The sequence below is a fragment of the Mirounga angustirostris genome, unplaced genomic scaffold, assembly GCF_029215605.1.
Source record: "Mirounga angustirostris isolate CCGP_5_RB_7025 unplaced genomic scaffold, mMirAng1.0.hap1 SCAF_12, whole genome shotgun sequence".
Lineage (NCBI taxonomy): Eukaryota > Metazoa > Chordata > Mammalia > Carnivora > Phocidae > Mirounga > Mirounga angustirostris.
In genome coordinates, this window is record NW_026991720.1 from 69,903,672 (window position 1) to 69,919,605 (window position 15,934).

General features: G+C 36.9%; 1 long non-coding RNA gene across 1 annotated transcript in view; it reads right to left on the bottom strand.

Annotated features, from left to right (window-relative positions):
- LOC135362113 (uncharacterized) overlaps window positions 1-15,923 on the bottom strand; it is a 51,728-nt gene extending 35,805 nt beyond the window's left edge. The window contains exons 1-4 of the long non-coding RNA XR_010406537.1: window positions 15,476-15,923; window positions 13,335-13,388; window positions 9,329-9,411; window positions 7,082-7,278 (exon numbers count right to left, since the gene is read on the bottom strand). This is a non-coding gene — a long non-coding RNA (uncharacterized LOC135362113). The remainder of the gene's footprint in view (window positions 1-7,081; window positions 7,279-9,328; window positions 9,412-13,334; window positions 13,389-15,475) is intronic.
- Between the last annotated feature and the right edge of the window lie 11 nt (window positions 15,924-15,934).

The window sequence follows — 15,934 nt, forward strand, 5'->3', positions numbered from 1 at the left end:
TTTCTCCACTTTGTAGTACTTATTATGATCTTGCATTTATTCTCCCAATTCTTTTGTTATCTGTCTTCTCAACTTCACTCTAAGTGCCATGTTGGTGAGGATCTCATATATTTTTGTTCACTGTATTTCCAAGATCTAGCACACTATATGGCACAAAATAAAAGATCAACAAATATAATTTTTTGTTTGAATAAATGAAATGACTCCAGAAGTTTACTGTGTTCATGTACACGTATAACCAAGCAAACAGGATTTAGCATAAGGAAATGATGCACATTTTGAGGTTTCTACAACCCTGAGTAAGAAATCAGAGACTTAACATAGAAATGTCTAGTTGTGGCCAAAATCTGTTATCTGTCCCATAATGATAGACTTTATTTAGTTCCCACACAGGCAATCCATCTGTAATAATTATTAGTAGGGTGATTGGGGACCTCTGGCCATTTGACTAGCTTCTGTTGAAAATCTTACTATCTGTCTGTCTTAGTTTGTGATTCAGTTTTGCTTTATGCTTTTTTTTTTTTTTTTTTGCTTTTTGCTTTTTGCTTTTTTCTGATGATTTCAGCACCCACCACCGATATGTTTATTGACTGGGCAAAACCACCCTGCTGAGGCATTTTGATGGCAACACAGCCCTCTGTTTTTGATGGTAGTGCAAGGCACCTGTGTCACTGCGTGTCCCTAGGGATTGCGCAATGCCCACAAGCGGAAGAGAAGAGCTATTAAAATAGCTAACAGCCCTGACTGAATGTCTTCTCTTTCTTGGCCACAGGCTGGAGCTATCCAGGAATGGATGTCCTCATGATTCTTTCCAAACCATTCCCTGCTGAAGCAAGGCATCTGCTCCTCTCTAAGCAGTGTCATGGAAGTGAGTTTTCAGTGTCTGGCACGCTGCCCTCCGGAGGGGAGAAGGGGACCTTGCCCCATAGGGAGAGAGAAGAGTACACAATGTATCCTCTAGGTCCTAAGATCCTGGCTACTGTTGGGAACGCCGGAGTTTTCTTCCCTGAGGAAATCTCTCTCTCTCCTCCTTCCTTTGTCCCCGATCACGGAGTATTGCAGTGCTTACTACTCAATTCTCTATTCATCATTCTCCATCTTCATACATTTGTAGAGTTCCTGGAAGTTAGAGAGCTTACAGTCCGATTTCTCACTGTACACATCCATAGTCCTCATCTTGCCCCAATTCCCACAAGTAGCAGATTGCAGGGCTGGGTCTTGAATCCCTGTCTCTAAACTGGCACTTGCAAGTACCCCTCAGCCCCACCCCAGCCAATTACTTAATCCTTTCCCATCATGTCAGTGATGAACTCGAAATGATACCAGTCATTCGGAGCTGCTGCTTTTTTTCTTCTGTTGTCTTTCTTTTTATTATTTTTATTTTTCACTGTGGTAAAATACACAGAACATAAATTTACCATCTTAAGCATTTTTAAGTACACAGTTCTGTGGCATTAAGTACATTCATCCTGCTGTGTAACTATCACCACCGTCCATCTCCAGAACTTTTTTTATCCTGCAAAACTGAAACTTTGTACCCATTAAACAGTAACCTCTCCTCCCATTCCCACTGAGGTAGTATCTCAACTGTGCTCTTGATTTGCATTTCCCTCATGATTAGTGATGTTGAACATCTTTTCGTGTGCTTATTGGCCATTTGTATTTCTTCTTTGGAGACATTTCTATTCATGTGCTTTGCTTATTTTTTTAATGTAGTTTTTTGATGGTGTTGTTGAGGGCTGTTTTGTTTAGTTTCGTTTTTTGAACATTTATATAACACCTCTCTCTTCCTGAGAAATGTCATGCTAAAAAAATACCATTGCAAGATATACCATGGGTATAATTTACACAGAGCTGCCAATGGGGCACTTTTTTTTTTTTTTGTCCAATATATATCACAAGCCTACTCATTGAACACTTTGAATATTTATCTTTTTGATCTTTTAAAACCTTAAGGACTGTGAGAGATATAGAGGCTTATCTTATTTACAAGTATTATTTGAGTGTCTGCCCAAGATGGCAGATCACAGATTTCACATACAGTGAGAGAAAGGAAAAGATACTGCTGAACAGAGAAAATAATACATGGTTAAAGAATTCCTGCTGGCCTTCTTTGAGTACCAGATATTGCTGAGGTTAGATATTGTAACTATCTTGTGGTCTATTGTTTCGCAGTCAGGCGTTGCCTTTATTTCAAGCACAGATGTTGCAAAATTTGACTATTTTTAGCTACATTTAAGTAATGTTACCATAGCGTTCATTAGGAAAGGCAAATATGAAATGTAAGATAGGATATGTTGTTTTTTCCTCCTGCTGGTGGGAATTTCCAAAGAAGCAAAACAGTGTTAAGAGGTAAAATGGAAAACTTGGGCAATTTTCTATAATATCACTGAATGTGTTCCACCTTCGTTTGCTGTTGTTTTTATGGGTGTATTATGACTATTCCTCATTGGCCACTGAGATTCATTTCCCTTAATAGTTTAGTAATTACATTTGTGAAATATCTTTTTAACAGCTAATCACCATCAGGGCACTCTTAAGAGATGTACTTAGAAAGACCAGCAGACATTCTGTCTTAAACGTATTGCTAATTTAGTACTAACTCATTGTTTTTTATTGCAACTTGCTGTTGGCATCATGAATGAAGCTTTAATTATAGAGACTGGACCTCTCTGAAATGGCACTCCCACTTGGTTTAAGTGTCCTCTTTTAATCTGTGGGGTATTCCTTATCAGAGATTATTGTCAAACATTTTTTTAAGTATTCTTCCAGTTACCAGAACACAGACTAAAGGCAGGGCCAAACAAGGTGAGATGATTATAACTTTCCCTTCCCCCCTGTAAAGCTGTCTTATTCTCAGCTCCAAAACTACACCACAGGGAACATCCCTATTAGCAACACCAAATAAAACCCAGAACAAATACAAGTTAGTTTATTTTGTCTTTTCTTTTTTTCCCTTTTCTATATTTCAAAAGCAATTCCTACATGTTATAAAAGTTAGAAAATGCAGATAAGCAAAAGAAAATCACCTGCAAACCCACCTCCTGGAGAGGTTTTAGTATCATCTTTGCGATGACTCTGCTGTGAAAATTTGTGCAGTTGTACTGGGTGTGTGTGTGTGTGTGTTTCTAATTATTCACTTTCTCTTTACTCAGACAAGGATTATTTGTTCCTGATACATTGACTTTGGGCTTCATGTTGTGACTTGCTTAGGTCAACGGGAGGTGACTGAGTAGCTGTTCTTACCCCAGCTGAGCAAAGTTTGAAATGCCATTTTGTAGTTTGGCTCCTCTGGCCTGACAACCCCCTGCCAGGAGAGCAACACCCTCAAGATCAGTGCTGCTCCTTCAGCCTTGGTCACAGAAAAAAAGCAATAGGAAGCAGACACACAGAGGGAGCTTTAGCTGTCCCGTAGCTCCATGTCACTTGAGCAAAAAAAAAAAAAAAAAAGAAATCTGTTCTTTTAAGCCACTGAGACTTGGGGGTGGGGGTTGTTTGTTACACAACCAACCTGACTAATATTTTACCTAGCCCCCTAGACTTCGTTTCCACAGCTACAAAATTACAGTAACAATAATGGTATCTACATAGAAAGGCTACTGAAAGGACTAGGGAAGATAGTATATTGAGAGTGCCTGTTGCATAATAAGAGCTCAGAAAATTCATTTTATTTTATTCTTCAAGCCTTTCTTATATGTATATTTACAAAAACAGTGCATTCAATTTGTAGACCTTTTAAAAAGTGTTAATGTAATAAATATCTATATAATAAGGTAATTAAATATGCTAATACAATTTTTAATGGCCGCACAGTGTTCCATGGTGTAGATGTACCAAAGTTTATTTAACAAATCCATTATTTTGAGCATTTAGATTATTTCCAAATTCCACCATAGTAGACAATATTATAATTAATATTTCTATAATTAAATATCAACCAATTTATGATTATATCTGTAGGAAAAAAATCACTGTCAAAGGGTCTCTATGTTTTAAGGATTTTGACACATATCGTAAAATTGTTTATAGTTTAAAAACTTAGGCAATTAATAAAGCAAAACTTTGCCGGAATATAGTTATATATCCCCATTAGTATAATGCTTATAATAGTTAAGATTTCCTGTGGTAAAATCCCATCAAGCAATTATGTTAAAATGCATGAATCCTTATGTTACAGTATTTGTTCCTGCTTCCACTAAATTATTTTAGCCAAAAGAGACATATTCTGTCTTGTTCTCTAAGCATCTAATATTTATGTTGATACAAGGAAAAATGTGCTGTCTGAGCATGATATTTTCATTGCTCTTAAATGGGGTGCTGTTGAATTTTGTGTCTTTGATAGTATTGTGTGAAAACAGCAAAGCACATTTTACCATAGGACTCATCTATACGACAATCAAATTCTTATTGTCTTCTTATAATAAAATAGGACTTTTATTACTTTATTTTTCAAGAAACACTGAGTTTTAATTAAAAATAACTTTAAAGGGACGCCTGGGTGGCTCAGTCGTTAAGCGTCTGCCTTCGGCTCAGGTCATGATCCCAGGGTCCTGGGATCGAGTCCCACATCGGGCTCCCTGCTCCGCGGGGAGCCTGCTTCTCCCTCTGCCTCTGTCTCTCTCTCTCTGTCTCTCATGAATAAATAAATAAAATCTTTAAAAAATAATAACTTTAAAGACATTTCTGAATGACTATGATAAATATCTTAGTCTTAAAAATAAATCAAGGAAACAGCTTCAAGACTATGTTTCCAATTGTGCTATTGATTTTGTTTCCTGTTCTAGTAAATACTATCAACAGCACCCCATTTAAGAGCAATGATAATATCATGCTCAGACAGCACATCTAGTAAATATTATCAGCCAACTTTTTAAAAGGACTACAGATTGAATGCACTATTTTTGTAAATATACATATGTGCACAGAGAAAGTTTACCTTTCCGTCAACTGGGGGTGTATATGTATATATATATGGGGTGGGTGGGCTTGTGCACTCTACAGTGATGTTTGCTGCCCGTTTCAAGTCTTGAATTTGTATATACACAGAGCTCCAAGAGAAACATCTCTGTTCTAGGGAGACAAATTAGAATTGAACTGCAATTAATCCAGTGCCATGAACTATGAAACTCCGTGGCATTTAACAAAGTATTAACTGATGGCAGTATAGCAAACCACTCCTAAAAGTGTTGCTTTTTATATTTGAAAGTTCACTTGTTATGTATTTGTTTTAATGGGCTTCTCTTTACACCTTTCTAAATTATTTCAGCATTTTTCTTGCCAATGCTTAATTAAGCTGACTCTAAAACAGCAGTTGATATGGACCAGATGGAAACATTTGGCTGGCTCTATTTCCCACAGTTCTTTGGTTTAGGAGAGCCCTGGGATCAACATTAGCCTCACCACTGATACTACGCTAAGAAGATCCTTGATGAATTGAGTATTTTGATTTTTATCTTAATTATCTCTGGTTGTATAGACTCTGCATTTAATTCTGATAGAAGGAGAGAATATAGTACTGCATTTCTAAATTACATATTTTAAGAATATTGAAGCAGTTAATCAAGGAGTATTAGTGGTAATCTAGTCCAATATTTACCTTGGTGGCCAACTCTAGAATTAGCATGATTCCACAGAGAGCAACTTTGAAACTGACACTGAAGCACTTGTGAATAATTGCTTCAATACAGTTAAGTTAGAAAAAAGAGCATAAATAATTTACATCTGTCTTTAAGCAATAATCATTCCAAAGTGTGATTATTAGTTTACTTGTATGATTTAGATAAAAGTCAATATAGCCAATATAGTTGACCTAGGAAAATAATATTTGTCTAATGGTTTTGTTTTGTTGGGGGGGGAGGGGCAGAGGGAGAGGGTTGGAGAGAATCTTAAGCAGGCTTCACACCCAGTATGGAGCCCAGTGCTGCACTCAATCTCACAACCCTGAGATCGTGACTGGAGCCAAAATTAAGAGTTGGACGCTTAAGTGACTGAGCCACCCAGGTGTCCCGTCTAACGATTTTAAAATGAGTAGTCATAAATCTCTTACTGCCTTTCAGATTTGGTTCTTGTGGTTATAATAGATTACTAATGAAAACTAAGAATCCTTATGGGCCTATAACCCTTCAACAAGGAATGTTCATGAAGAGACTCTAAAGGGAAATATATTGTCATTATTTGTAATTAATTATTAAACATGTATGACAAACTAGAATTCTATAACAATATAAAGTAAAATATCTATTAACCAAGAGAAAGAATGAAATGTGCTTAACATATTTAACAGTCTTCAAATTGTCAATTTAAGAGACAATAAATGTTTACCAAACTTCTATTTATTTTCCAAAGCAAAATTTCACATACTTTTTAAAGCACAATTATTTTTTAAAAAGAAAAATTATTGACAACTTATTCTCAAACTGTCATTACTTAATATTGATTTTAAATGTATGTATTTCTAGAATCAGTGTGAAATATGAGAAGAGCATGGTTTTGAAGAACTGTTTTCAAATTTTATCTCTGCCCCTCAGTGACTGTGAGGACTTAGTACTAAGTCACTTAACATCTGCAAACTTTTGTTTCCTTATGCCTAAAGTGGGGATAATGTTTATTTGCATTTGATGTGAGGATAATGTAATAAATATAATTACCTGGCTCTTGGTATGCACTCAGTTCATTTTAGTTTCCTTCTTTCCTTTCCCATCAGTTCTTTTTTAAAAAGTCCATTTTTTTAAATTTTATTTTATTATGTTATGTTAGTCACCATACAATACATAAGTCCATTTTAATACATATTTTAATTTGGTTAAAGACTACTATATATTCCTGTGTATCAATCAGCCATGATAATAATAGGTTTTCTTGATAAACATTAGGTTCCATCTGTATCTTTCCAAAGAATATCAAAACTTTCCTGAGCCTAAAGCCTTAAGTTCAAAGGTGTGTTGTATTTCACTCCTACAACAGAGCTCTGTTACCTGACTGCTTCCTACCAGCGGTTAGTTCAGGTCCCAGGAAGCCCTGCCCATTAGCTACCTTGCCCAATAGCAACAGCAGAGCAGTGAACTTACGTTAGTCAACTTACATTAGGGAAGAAATTGCCAGTCAAGGTTCCTTTGGAAAGAGTCACAGGTTCTGTTAGAGTAAACTCTTGGTCAACTCAGTTATTCCAATTCACTTCATTGGTATGACATGAATCCTAGCGCTTACTTCTCCAGTGTTTCCTTTAGCTACTATCACTGAATGCAAACCACCAGAGGGAGGCAGGGGAAGTACAAAGAGCTGTCATAGAAATTCAGTCAGAGATTGGGAAAATATGAATAAAGATTACTTATGGATGGAGATTATCTAGATGCCTTCCAGACACATTCTGAATTCACTGAACTTGGTTGCATGCTTCTCAGTCATTATCCCATCTACATCCCCAAACCAAATCACATGCATTAAGATTACTTCTTTGGTATTTCTAATTAAATGTAGGATTGGCTAAGTCTTATTTTAGGGACCAAAACTTCTTTACATATATAATTTTTAAAAATTGAATTGATAAAGTGAGTCACATGCAAGTTTTCTTTTAATAAAGAAAGTATTGGGGCTCCTGAGTCGGTTAAGTGTCTGCCTTCGGCTCAGGTCATGATGCCCCGCATCAGGTTCCTGCTCAGCAAGGAGCCTGCTTCTCTCTCTCTCTCTCTCCCTCTGCTCCTCCCCACTACTTATTCTCTCTCTCTCTCTTTCTTAAATCAATAAATAAAATCTTAAAAAAAAAAAAAAGGAAGTACCAAGCTTTCTTTAATAAAGCAAGTTGCAAAATGTTGGCTTCACCTGAAATATTAAATTGCCACATTGACATTGACTTTGACACCATCATTTTAGACAAGTTCCTTAGATCACCATCTTGAATATTAGCTGTTAGGTCATGGTGGGAAACAACTGCTATGATGAAAACTATTTGCATCATCATGGCTGACATTGAAGGTTGCAGCTTGGCTAGCCATCCCTGACGTCATTAATCTCACTTAATCTCTGTTTTTCAAGGGAATCCAGCTAATTTTACAGAAACTTTTGAACTGCTTGCACAGCCATGCAAAAAGGATAATTTCCAAGGTACTCAAATTTCAGGGAAATGGACCCTTAAATAATTTAATAGGAAGAAAAGGAAAGCTTTGTAATGATTAAATTATATTTGATAGTACTTTTCTCTATTAGTAAATATATGCTACTACAACTGGAAAAACAGGAACAGCCTTGTCCCTGGTAAGGTTCTCTGTGAAATATCTTTGTGTAGAACGCCAGAAATGGTGACGGGATTGGGAAGCATGTATAAATAAAGGGGGTACATAAGAGTGGCTTCCACTCAGGCATTCTCTGTAGTACCTAATGGCTCATAAGGGCAAAAAGTGCATCTGACTCAGTAAATACTTGATGAGTGAATTTATAAATACAGTAAGAGCTCTCTGCCTCATTCCACTCCACCTTCATTTCTGCAAACACAAACATACAGAGATACATGCACAGTGAACACCGGGGTTACGGGAGAGAGGAAGGAACTGGAGAACTCCGGGGCTGGCTTACAGCTGGTGAGCACCAGAGCCTGTGGTTTATAGCCAGCAATTGTTCTGATTGGTGGGTGTGGAAGTAGCAGCCACTGTTCTGATTGGTGGGTGTGGAAGGAGCAGCCACTGTTCTGATTGGTGGGTGTGGAAGGAGCAGCCACTGTTCTGATTGGTGGGTGTGGAAGGAGCAGCCACTGTTAAGCATTTTGAATGACACCACAGGATATTCCTTTATTTAATCCACTTTATTCAGGCCTGAGCATCTTCCACCCTAAGATATCCTTGAAATCAGAACCAAATGGAATTCCTGAAGGTGATTAAGAGGAACCAGACTGGGCAAAAGGATGAACTGCGGTTGTGGTTGACTTCTATCCCAACTAGACAAGACCTTACAGGCTTTACTAGCAGAAGATTGAAGCCAGCTAGAAAAAAACTTTTTTTTTTTTTAAAGATTTTATTTATTTATTTGACAGAGAGAGACACAGCGAGAGAGGAAACATAAGCAGGGAGAGTGGGAGAGGGAGAAGCAGGCTTCCCGCAGAGCAGGAGCCCGATGCGGGGCTCGATCCCAGGACCCTGGGATCATGACCTGAGCTGAAGGCAGACGCTCAACCACTGAGCCACCCAGGCGCCCCGAATAAAACCTTTGGTGTGAGGCATCCTAGGAGTTTATGGTGTACACTCATTTTGGGAATATAATAGGGGTTTAACTGGAGCTCTTCCACTAACCTTCTAACCAATTTGAGGGAAATCATTTCAGTAGGTTTTCATTAACTCACCTGTATAGTGAGAGGTTTGGGGAAATGTGAATTCTAGAGTCTCTTCCAGTTCCATCATCCAATGAAATCAGGCATATCTTTTTCTGAAAGAAGAAGTTTGTCAAAGGTGTATAAGGACACAATAATGTGTATATAAGGACTAAATCATAAACCCATAATTTTGAATTCCTGTATTTATAGAATGGTTTGATGTGCATCGGGCAGTGAATTCTACATAAATATTTTAAAGTTTGACTTAAAAGAGTTTATCATTTGAATTAACCAGTATAGCACCTCACAGGAAGTCTCCTGGGTAAGAGAGAAGGACACTTTTCATGTATCAGTATTTGTGAACGTGGACTTTCAAAACAAAGCACCAACATATTTTTTTTTTAACTGGCTGTATTCCCTATGCTGTAATAGCACCAACATATTTAACTCAGTCATCTATTCATCAGAGTTGCAGTAATCTAGGTAAGTTGTGGCAAAGTCCTGTCATATAATAAAGAAATGCTAATAAATCTGCAACATTTGCCTGTAACTACAGTCTTTTCTGCTAATAAGGAGAGAGCAACATACCTTTCATTCACTGAAATCAGTGGAAGTCAACTATTAGCTAAACTTGCCTGTCCCTTCCTTGAGTGTTAATTGCACATTATTATTGGTAAAATAATTGATAACAAGAGCTAACTTAAATGAATTTAGTTAAAGGATCCATTGTTGCAGGACTTCTCAGAACCTTTAGTATCCTAACATAAACATAATTTTTTTTTCCAGGAAAGAGCACATAGTATTCCACATTTCTCAAACCTTATCCTGGTGAACTACCCTTTCCCTTTTTTCATTATTAAATGAGTAGTCACAAGGATCATATTTTGGAGAACACAATGTGGAAAATGCTGTCTTTGTTTATTTTCTATTGGAGGATCACGAAGACCCAATATTTATCTAATTGCTCTGCTTTCTCTTTCTCCAAAATGTATTTTTTATATTTTATTGCAATTCAACTTAGAACCAATGTTGGAGTGAGAAGAACCCCTAATTATAGTCCAATTGTCTAATTTATAGATAATGAAATTGATGTCCAGAAAGGGGCAGTAACATGCTTAAGAGTCACATGATGAATTTGAGGTTGTTTTGGGGTTAGAATATGGATTCCTTATTCCTTAGCCCAAGATTTTTTTTTTCCATTACACTGCAATGACTCCTCTTCCCATATTCACCATAGCTGATCACAACAGAAACCATGAGCTTTAAAGTTATGAGCTTATACAGAAGCAGTAAACATGTTATTTACAATGAGGTGCATTTTGGGATGCCTGTGTGGCTCAGTCGGTTAAACGGCTGCCTTCGGCTCAGAGCAGGATCCCAGGGTCCTGGGATCAAGCACCGCATCAAGCTCCCTGCTCAGCAGAGAGACTGCTTCTCCCTCTCCCTCTGTCTGCCACTCCCCCTTGCTTGTGCTCTCTCTCTATCTCTCTAACAAATAAATAAATAAAATCTTAAAAAAAAAAACCAATTAGGTGCATTTTAGGTTCTCCATATAGATGACCCTGTTGACAACTCAAATTCCATTTGTCCAAAGCTGAGTATTCCTTTCATGTCAGATGGTAGTATATATGTAATGACTAAGAACATGAACTTCAAAATCAGCCCAGAGTTTCTTCAACATATTCAGTGATTCCCACATCCTCATCTTTGCTTATGCTGACCCTTTAGACTGGACTATTTTTCTCCCAACCTCTCACATATTGAAGCTAAACTTTATCTTGAGATGGTATTAAAACACACATAATAAGTGCATGATGTGTTTTTAATTAAATTGATTTGAAGCAAATAGTTTCTATCTCTCCTTTCTCTATCATGGCTGCTATTGCAGGTCCAGTACTAGAAAGTATTGATGAGGTCACAATGCCTTTTCCTCAAATTAGTCTAAATTAACGAAATCCTATCTAATTATTCATTAATAGTATCCATTTGAGTAATGTCACACTTTTGAACTACACATGATCCTGAACCACTTCTCCAAGATTTCCCACTGATTAATGTTGCCTAGCCAGCTGCTTAGAGGCAATCTATCTTTTTCATTCGATAAATGTTTATTGAACACTTACTATGTCAGGTCCTTGACAAGAGTCAAAGAAAAAGTCACTTTCTCCCAATATGACATCATTTTTATTCCACTACCCTTCTCATCTAGAGTCTTTTACATGATGTGCCAACCTGTTTACCAAAAACAGCTCCCCAATGCAGAAATACCAGTTTTCACTAACTAAACTTGGAGCTTGGAGTTAGATGAGCATTTTAAACTCACAATGAGGAGCAAGGTTATTCTGCTTTGCTCAATATCTCAACATAGATTGGGTTTATGACAACATTATGTCTTGGCAAGTGAGTTCCTGTAGAAATCAAGAACGATTTTCTAATAGATTGTGTAATCAAGGAGTTATCCAAACAGAAGGCATTGTTAAGGCAACAAACCAGCAGACCCTGTGGTTCCACACAGTGTATTTACCTGTTCACTTGGACTATATCTACAGAAGCTTACTGGATAGATCTGTCTTTAAACAAATGTCAAATTTCAAATTTGAAACAGATTCCAGGCCTTGGGTGACAAAAGGCTATATAGCTCTTCTGAGATAAGCAGTGCCTGCCTCTTCTCTTTCCTGCTCTTTGCCCCTACCCTCATCCCACTCCTGTTCTCATAGCCAGGGTATTAGGGGAGAGGTTCTTAACGAATAATGCTCCAAAGGAGCAATTGCCTCTGAGATGCCTTTTATAGCTTTGGGCTTTGTACCAAGGCTGGGGAATATTTAAGACCTCAGAAATTCCACTTTTGCTCCATGGAGAAGAAAAAAAGAAATTTTTAAGTAAAAGGGCAGCTCTTTCTCATGACTTGCAAACTTAATAGACTATGGTGGGTTAGAAATTGCCATTGAGCCAAAAGAGCATTTTCCAAAGTATATTCTGTAGATGGGTTAATAATTGTGACTGCAAAAAAAAAAATTTTTTTTTGTTTTTCATAGTCAAACAGGTTTGGAGAATGAAGATTTAAAGTCAAACTAGTGCTTTTGGTATAGGAAAATTAGGTACTTTAAAGTGCTAATGTCTATGGTAGATCTCTAAGAAGAATATAGGAAATGCTTAATTTCCTAAACATTTTTGGCCATGGAAACTTTATTTTATGCTGCTTCTCATGGGATTACTGCTATTCTATGGAATACACTTTTGGAAATGCTGATCTATGAGAATAGACACATTATTTTCAGACATTGACATTTCATATTCTTTCCACAAAAAAACAAATAAATAAAAATAATGTAACTTTACATGTCAAGGAAATTTGTTCTCCTTAAATGAAGATTATTCTATTCAATCATCATCACTGAATTAGTGATTTAGTCTGTGTGTATTAATAGAAGTGGTTTCCACTGACCAACTCATCCCTGCAACAAAGGAATACAATTTTCTAGAGATGAGATTAGTGATGAGTGCTCATTTGTGGATTCAGAGCAGTGCAGATTCTCTTGTCCCATCCAGTAATTGAACCACTGTCCAAGGTTATTTCATTTACATGTTCTGAATCACGCTCCACAATCAAGTTCTTAGATTCCACATTCATCTGGTTTATATATGGGGCTCCCATAAGAGCTTTTGTTTTGTTTTTTTTGTTTTGTTTTGTTTTTTAAAGGTGGCTAAAAGACATCTTGGAAACCACTCCCCTAGTAACTAGACTGCTGGACAGATCCAGGGGGATCAATATGCTTCACATATGGAAGTGTGTTCCTCTCCTAGTCAAGAAGGATTGGCTAAGGAGTCTTTCTATAGACAGGAAAATGGCATAGAGGTGAAGCTCCTTGCCCAAAATAAAAGAAATCATGAAAGTAAATGCAGAAATTAGAATCTCTTGGCTCTATTAGGGCTCTAATTAGGGCTCTTTAGGAAAAGAATAATGCATGCTGCCTTACCAAATTTTGACCCAACATCATCCCTTGAACTAAGCAACCAATATTTACTGAGCACTTACTGTGTCCCAGATTTCTTTCTAGGTTCTTGGGTGACAAAACTGAATAAGTCCTTCCTGTAGAGAAAGAATAGGGAAAACAACAGGAAGTAAACAAATAAATAATCTAATGTCAAAATTAAGCTTTGTTCTGGTTTTCTCGGAGTCATCTTCCAGGTATTCCAGATGACTGTCTGATCACAGGCTACCTGTCTCATCTGTACCCAATCCAAATTGAACATTTCCAAATTCCATTTTTATCTCCATTAGCTGCTATTTGCCTGACTTTGTCCTTTCCTGTTTGGGTGCAGGTTTAACTCCCTAAACCTAAGTCAAAACTGTTCTCCTCAGGGTCATTGAATTCTAAACCTTGCCTATTGGAAATTCCATGTTAGTCTTTCCATGTTAGTCTTTCCCGAGATTCCACCCTGCAATCTATCCATTCTTTAATCATCCATTCAACTAAGCTATAGGTCTCTGTTAGTTCATTTTGGGTTCTCCACGTCTGTCATTCTTTTTAACTTTCTTCATTCTTTTTTTTCTCTTTCCTTGGAAGAATCTTAGCAAAGGTGAATTACTTCATTCTCCATTCTGATTCTACTCTTCTTTGCCATGTTTTTCTCCCTTAAATTCATAAAGACCCGTCTTCCTTCACAATTCTACTTACATGTTCTTTCTGTCCTCTTCACAGATCACCACGAAATACTTCTCTCAAAGAGAGGCATATCTGCAAAGTACTATTTAACCCTGGAGAATTATAACTGAACTTTTCTAACTAGAGGCAGGTTTAGTACAGCCCCGATCTGCTATAAAGTTGCACATGAGAAATTTGTTATAGTTCAAAATAATGCAAGATTATTTAAAATTATTGACCTCTCCACTTAATAGGAAAAAGGAAAGGACTTTGTTTCTTGACTAAACCCCTCTGTCATTTCCAAATGTTCACTCTCAGATCCATGTTCATACTATTTTCATTCCCCTTAGTTGTTCATGGTACAATCATAAAAGCAGTGTGTGGGGCTTTGAAACCATGGGGCTCTCCTTTCCTACAGTAAAATGACTGTGCAGCCTCATTCACCTTCAGCAGGACAATTCTGCCAAAGCCTCTCATGTTCCCCATGGTAATGATACTGTTGAGCCAAAACCTAGCAACTCATACTTTATAAAATTTCAAATGACATCAAATATATTACATAGATAGAAAGAGCCAATTAACTGCCTAATCACCCATATTCACCTTCATAGAGAAACTGACTTCTCACTGTGCTTAGCCCTTACATTTGAAATTAATGAGTAGGACTTTCATCTGAAGAAGAGATCTGGCTTTTAATTCTGGCGCCTGTAATGTTCCATACATCCTGCTTCTCTCAGAGGCTAAATCATAGGACCACCATAAGCAGCAGACCTTTAGAAATTCAATGTATGTCTATATTTTCCTTCTTAAAAAAAAAAAAGCAGGATCTAGTTAAGAAAAGCTGTGTTAATTTCATGAGTACACATAATACATTTCAAAAGTCCTACCTTTCATTCCAGAAATAGGACTCATCTGATACTCAGGTAGTAATATTTTCCATTAAGGGAGAGGACAAATTAAAAAGTCCTTCTCTTTCCCTTACTTCCCTTCCTGAATCTCTTCACTATCCATCCTTGTACCCATGCTAGCAAGCTGAGAGAAAACTTTAATTTCTCCTTCTTCATTTTCTGATATATAGTACTGATATATAAATGGAATACAACTTACTCTTTTGGGAGCAAATATATCAGGCAAACAATGTAAATGCTAACTTATACCTAGCAGAATACATTAAGTATAAGACATATGATGCGATCATAACCACTCACCCTTAGGTGAAATAGTTTCACACAAATCCCACTGATGAAAAAAATACATATATATTTTAAATTTTTCTCTCTTTTATTATTTTTCCTTGGGTAAAATTATCTGTACAGTCATGCAAAACTGTTATTTGTGACACAGCAGCATGTTTCTGACTATTATATGCTTTTGAGAAGGAATGGTGAGCTGTTAGGTGACATACTCGATCCTTGCTATTGAAGAAATTTATTCTTAGTCCCAACTTGAAACTTGTAGAAAATTTTGTAGGAAAGAAAAATACTCAAGGCTCTAAATAAGACTACTTAAATCAAAGTTGGCCTTAAATTACCTAGAGGGCATGACTAACGGTCCTTTACAAATCATAGGTTGTATTTGTTCATGTCCAATGAAGTGATTTCTTTGTGGATGTTTCCATTGAAATTTTCAGCAGTTTTACTGATGCCGCGGGTTAATGGAGGTCCACACTGGTTGCTCTTGATTTCTCTGAATCCTTTGTTTTGGTCCTGATATGTAAATGTGGCTCCGGAATTTCTTAATAGGAGGGCTTTCAACAAAAACCAGACACCAGTCATTCCCGGCAGAAAGGAAAGGAGTGGAACATGCAACTGCATTTGCATCACCGGCATATTGCTTCCATACATGAATTTTATGCAGCGTGTCTTGGGACATGATCCTCTCCAAGTCAAATAGAAAAAAGAAATTGATTATAGTCAATATGAAAGCTATGTTTATTAATGTAAATGTCTTTTTTACTTTATATTTTTCTAGGACTTAGAAGATCATCTTC